The following is a 7,165-nucleotide window of genomic DNA, read 5'->3' as shown; positions in this document are numbered from 1 at the left end:
AAAGAAGAAGTGTAGGTTACTACCTAATTTCTATTACCTTACTTGCTAATTACTATTAGCAATGTAATTTTAGTAGCCATTCTCGTTTAAAAGAAAAATGTAATTTTCTTTTTTTTAGAATAAATTAATTAGTAAAAAATATTACATAATGAAGTGACATATTAAATATAAATCCTATGCAACGGTTTATCTGCCCGATATTTATTTCTATTTATGCCTTTTACAAGTGTAAGATTTATTAAAGGAGATATCATAATTTTACTACAAAACTTGACATGACCCACTTAATCCAAAATGCAGAGAGCGCACAAAATACATATTACTTTTATAATTAAATGTGAGTTTGTTGTATTCATTATTATGTAATAAATTTAAATATTCGCTATGAAAATAATTAGTTCTATTTACTTGCAATAATTTGCAACATTGCAATCTCAGGTCAACCACTTCTATTCGGTTTTGAGCGGCCTATAAACTATCAATAATTATAAATTAATAATATTTTAATAAATAAACAATTACATTTTAATTGGAAATGTGAATCTCGGGTTACTTTTTAGCTAAATGTTGATTGATTTATATATTTGTTTACTACTAGAATTATACATATATTATTATACATATAATATATATATAAAGGTTTCACGTCCATACTGAATAATTTATTCTGGCGTCCGAGTGTATATTATTTGTTTGTTACATGGCGTTTTGAAGGTCGGTATAATTTTTACGTCTTCCGTATATAAGGCCCTTAAGACTCTTGGATTTGTTTTGAGAGTTTCAAAATGTACATTTAGGCCGTTGTTATGCCCCTTATATTATGAAACCCCTTAGGATTGCATGACTTATTCTGATATGGGAGATATATTTCACCTTAAAAATAATCAATATAAATATTGTTTATTTTAATTCTTTTATATATCGAGACAAATAGACATCCATAATTTTTGCCATCTTTTGTTTCTTTGAATATCTACTTATATGAGACTTTTTATCATTTTTACCAATGTATCTTATTTTATTATACGCTTTTGTTGTAACATTTTTTTTCATTCTATTTTGTTTTCTCTATTGTTTAAATTTAGAAGAATTTATAATAACTGCGATACTCAACTATTAAACTAGAATGTAAACGTCTATTAGGTGTAATAAATAAATTAACAAATAAATAAACAACACAAAATATTTCTTACTTTTCTAGTGAAGTTTTCACGTTCATAGTGAATTAATTAATTAAGCATTTATTAGCATTTGTGGTTGAGAGGTAAGACTCTCGACTCGCAATCCGAAGCCCTTCATGTCACGGTCAAACCCGGCGTGCGCAAATAAATTTTTATTTGTTTGTGTTATTTCACAATTAATACATTAAACATAATATAAAGTGTGTTTGCAGCACGTTCCAGAGTGAAATATACTCTCAGTATCGCCCTGGTGTGAGACCACCATTCCGAATGGAAACGTTATTTCTAAGCTTTTGCCGTGTTTGGTGACCAGATATAAATAGCCAGGTACGTTTCTACATTTATCTTCCCCATCTTCTTCCCCTCCCCAATACCTTCACCCTAGTACTCAGATTGGGGATGCCACAGTCTCGCTGTTCCAGACGGGAGCGGTTGAGACTCTTGTGCGGTGTATAAAAAATATATGTATATATTTATGTTTTATTTTTTTGACATCCAGAAACACACCAGACCTGACAACAAACTGTCTATTGATGTGAGAAGTTTGAATGAATATCTTGTTGCATCTTGTATACAAAAGTACTTACTGGGCGCAGGCGTGCGACAATCATTTTTACAACGATATCCTTAGTAAAAATGTATCATTTCATAACGCGCCAGTTCGCTCCATTGCAGAGGGCGGTCGAACCTTTTTAGGTCGGGACATCAATTTACCGTCTACTGTAAACCATCTTACAAAAATGTCCACCCGCGCAGTGTGATTTTTACTTCTCAGTGCTACGTGGCATCGTTGTAAATGAACTGAATGTTGACAAATCTAGCGTTTTGCTTCACCAAGGGCTCAAACAATACATAACAATGTATATATTCGCAAACTGACACGGGGACGCAATACTATCGACGTAATGCGTGGACGCAGCACGGCCGTCGTTATGTATAGAAAATAATATCTACTTGTGATCGGTCACGAGGATACAATACCATCGACGAAGCACTTCCGTCGTTACGTATTCAATATAATAGTATCTGTTTTTATATCTAACTTAATTAGTTCAACCTCAAACTGTAATATTTTAATTAATGAGTTAAACTTATTACTATCATTAACTTAAACATTAACTGTTACAATATTTACAACATTATGAAATATTTCAATCAATTTTCTGATATATCAGATGCTTGTGCTTAGGAGAGGACAACTATATATTTTTACATATATTTATATTGCAAATATTATTACAAAAACTATTAATAACCTTACAAGAAAATACAATAAAAGTAATAAAAACAGGTTAGTTATAAATAATACCAAGAAATGATAAGCAGAAACATAATATGTGGAGTTTATTAAGCAGAATAGATTTGAAAGTACCTGCACGGCACACACGCTCATGTAATCTATTTAAAGAAAAACACTGTAAAACTAATTCATATAAAAATGCTTGTCTTAGAAGAATATATTCAACATATGTATAATAACATTATCTCTGATTCTATCTTCAATGTAACCAAAATAAATATAAAAAGTCAATTTAAAATGTATTAAACGTCTACCAAACTGCATAAAATGTAATTATATTATGTAATGACTAATGACATATATTATGTTATAATAAACTTCTGTTTTAATAATCTCCTGTTATAATAATCTCCAGTTATAATAATCTCATGTTATAATAATCTGCCTCTTGAATAACGTTATATTTTTTACAAAACAAAACCGTACTTTGTTTTAAACCACTTTATATTTATTTAACACAATATTTGGGTTCAATCCAAACCGCTCAACGAAATATAAATTTAAATAAAGTGGTTTAAAACAATTATTTGTTTCATTTTGTATAGTGTCAAACCACTAAGTGTTTGCTTTCTTCTATAAATTTAATATTTTTTAGTTCTTGTAAGTATAGTGTTTAAATTTTTAGATACATAATAGAATAGTATATTGAGGAAATTTGTAATTGGTTTCTCAGTTAGGTAAATTACACATGTATAAATTAACCACATTGTAAACTGTTGATTTCCCTGAAATAAAATAAATAAATAAATAACATCAAACAATAAGAAAAGTTATGAGGTGGTATTAGAGAATTTTAAATCGATTTTTTTGCAATTAAATAATAACTTTGTAATAATTTAACAATAACTTTGTAAACACAACTTTTATTTTTTATACTTTGTGCCGACCGGGTTTCGCTACCACCGAATGTTCTTCTTAAAAAAACAATATGGTTTGGTTCTTCGTTTGATAATGATTTCAATGTGAAATAGTGTGCTTGTGTAAACTCCGCTCATACGAGTTTTGAAAACATAGTGTAGAGATATAATATAAAATAATAAACATCCTAGACTTGAAGAAAAGTCAATAGGTGTCGCATATTAAATAAAAATTGATAAATTTATTCAAGACACTATCTAGATAGCATTTAGTTCGAGTTGAATCCTGCAATCATACATAAAGATAGCAGCCAATAAAAATATGCGTTAAGAAAATTAAGATTAAGTTTTATTTTTATAGTGAATATCTCACAAGAGTCCCAACTGCTCCCGTTTGGAGCCAGTGAGACTATGGCATCCTCGATTGGGGTATATTGTGAGGCTGTAGTTACCTACAGTTACCTCTTGAAGAGATGGGGAAGAGAAAGGTGGGGAAGTACCTGGCTATTCAGATCTAGTTACTAAACACGGCTAAAGCCACTTGGAGCAACGTTTCAATTCTGAATGGTGGTCTTACACCAGGGCGATACTGGGAGTAACTTCCACTATGTTGGTAATTCTTAGTCGAAGTATATTACAGTAAATATGACCGAATCGGATAGGGACACATTATCTCAGTTGGTAGAGTCACGGCTCGGAAAACCAAAGGTCCTGGGTTGGAGTCCCAAATGTGACAGTGTCTTTTTCAGATTTTTCTGTTCAGATGTTCGATGAGTTTCCCTAATATTGTCTTCATTAATTAAAAATAATACCTACTCTAGATTGGCCACAGGTACGCAATACTATCGATGTAATGCGTGGATACAGCACTACCATCGATATGTATTAAAAATAATATCTATTCGTGAACGGACGCAATACTACCAACGTAATGCGTAAACGCAGCACGATCGTCGTTATGCATTAAAAACCACGCAGGATGCTTCTTTGTTCTGAGTGTCAAGCGGCATCGTTGTAAATCAACCCAATGTTGCCAAATCTGGTGATTTACTCAACCAAACTTTCAAATAATGTAAAACAATGTACTCGCGAATGGCCACGGGGACGCAGTACTATCGAAGTAATGCATAGACGCAGCAAGAGCGTCGTTATGTATTCATAATAATATTTCAGCGTGATCGGCCACGGGACGCAATACTATCAAAGTAATGCGTGGATGCAGCATGACCGTCGTTGTATATTCAAAATAATATCTACTCGTGATCGTTCACTGGGACGCAATACTATCGACGTGATGCATGGAAGCAGTACGATTATCATTATGTGTTAAAAATAGTATATTCTCATGAGCGGCTACGGGGACGCAGTACTATCGACGTAATGCGTGGACGCAGCACGACCGTCGTTATGTATATAAAATAATATCTACTCGTAATCGGTCTCGATGACGCAATACTATCGACGTAATGCGTAGACGCAGCACGATCGTCGTTATGTATCGAAAATTATATTACTTCGTGGACGCGGCAAGATCTTAGAAATGAATAAAAACATACACTGCTCGATATATACATCGTGTAGCGAACCTGTCGGCAAAATGTCAAACGTTCAATATTCGTTTCCAGACATTCTGAGAGATTTTTAGCTTCCACAAAAATTTTTGCCATACAATCCTACATGGGGTAAGCATCGTTCTGGCCAATTTTGACGTCAAAACATTGTAGCGTCCGTATATCGGACGCTGTAAGTCGGTGGACGCTACAATGCTATGAAGTTTTTAGGGGTCGGACGTAACAAATGTAGCGGGATATATATATATATACAAGTGGGTACAGTGATGTTATATAAGTACATATGGTTACAAAATATATTTATATTCGCAACCTCACCAAAGAAGAAACTTAAATGTATATATATTTTTAATTTGTAATTAATTTCCCTGTGTTCACTTATGTATCAGACGTAATCGTGTGACACATAAGACTGTAAGGGGCCGGTGATCTCAATCCGTGGAGGCGGAAGATGTCGTCCTTCAGTGGCGTGGAGGGGTAGAACGGGGCCGTCTCTGAAGCCGCTGTAGAGCTGGTCCGTTCGCTTGTCGCTTGTTCTTGAGCTGATTCCGAGTCTGGTCCGAAGGGGTAGGCAGTCCGTGGTCCAGGGTGAGGCGGGGGTCAGAGTGAAAGAAGGCGAGTAGAAGCAGAAGTCGGAGCGAGGTAGAGGGCAGAGCAGAGAGAGAGGTGTAGAGCTGGTGGTGGTTTCTGGAGATCTGCTGTTTTGAGGGCCTGTTGCCCGTTTTATAGCCGCCAGCGGGCGCACGACGCGCACACGGGCTCACTTTCGCCGGCGCCCCGCCGCTCGGCCGGTAGTTTCGGGCCGTGGCCGAACGTGACCACGGCCTTCCTTTGTTTGGGCACGATCCTCGGAACCGTGCCCGTGGGACGTAATGACGGCGTACCACCGGTCATTTGTGACGCTATGACGGCGCATGGCGCACGGCACGGCTTCCCACTACGTTTTGGCACGGTTCTAACAATCGTGCCCGAATTAAATTATGATTTTACCAGCTCTCACAATACTTCTCTGCCCGTATACCTCTAGCCAAGCTCCGACGTTCATTTATTATAAGATCACAAAAACATTTTACATCATTTTACAAACTGAGGGTTATAACAATTTATCTTTTCACACATCAGCATTTTACATTCTTCAATTTAACAACAGGGCAAATATCAAATTTTAATATGGGGCGACCGCGGCCGAGCCCGGAGCAGTACGTCCGTTACAATATTTTAATAATTGTTTTTTTATCAAAAAATAAAATTTGTTTACTTTCATTTATGTCACTTCCTTCAATAAAAATCAATTTCGATGTTTCACATCTGCCAGGCGTACCGTGACGGCTATATTTTTTAAGAAATACAGCATTCCTGTGTTAAAAATAATCTCAAAATATTGAAAATTCACCCACTTCCATCATTATAAACTGAAAATATGGCTTGTGCTTGCGGGTTCGATGCTCTACCAGATATTGATCTTGATCTTGATCTAGTAAAGCATCGAACCCACAACACCCAGGTTAAAATCCAACCACTTCCATCATTATATACTGAAAATATGGCTTGTACAAGATCTAGTAGAGGATCGAACCCGCAACACCCAGGTTAAAATCCAACCACTTCCATCATTATATACTGAAAATATGGCTTGTACAAGATCTAGTAGAGCATCGAACCCGCAACACCCAGGTTAAAATCCAACCACTTTCATCATTATATACTGAAAATATGGCTTGTACAAGATCTAGTAGAGCATCGAACCCGCAACACCCAGGTTAAAATCCAACCACTTTCATCATTATATACTGAAAATATGGCTTGTGCAAGATCTAGTAGAGGATCAAACTCGCAACGCCCTGGTTAAAATCCACCCACTTCCATCATTATAAATTGAAAATATGGCTCTTGTAAGATCTAGTAGAGCATCGAACCCGTAATGCCCAGGTTAAAAACAATGGATTAAAACTGTCAGCTTTTTCAATTTTTTTCAGTTGCAGACTACTAATACTATTGTGATTTGATTACTATTGATTAGCTGTGATACTTTTTTGATTGTGGTGGGGGATCTTTAACGACAACACCACAGGGTGTTTATACATTTTAGGATTCAATCTTCTGTACCGCTGATTCCTTCCCATTCTATCCATCTTTTCCTAAGTCTACTTGTCTCACTTGCACTGGGCCTTGTTCTTGCGACTTGTGTCATGATCACACAATTTCATATGTTATGCTATGACAATGATATATTATTGTTTCCAGATAATTCTAATT

Source organism: Hesperophylax consimilis, chromosome 4 (genome assembly GCF_061612785.1).
Source record: "Hesperophylax consimilis isolate HC1 chromosome 4, BYU_Hcon_1.0, whole genome shotgun sequence".
NCBI lineage: Eukaryota > Metazoa > Arthropoda > Insecta > Trichoptera > Limnephilidae > Hesperophylax > Hesperophylax consimilis.
The sequence above is the reverse complement of the archived record's forward strand: the minus strand, read 5'-3'. Positions refer to the sequence as shown.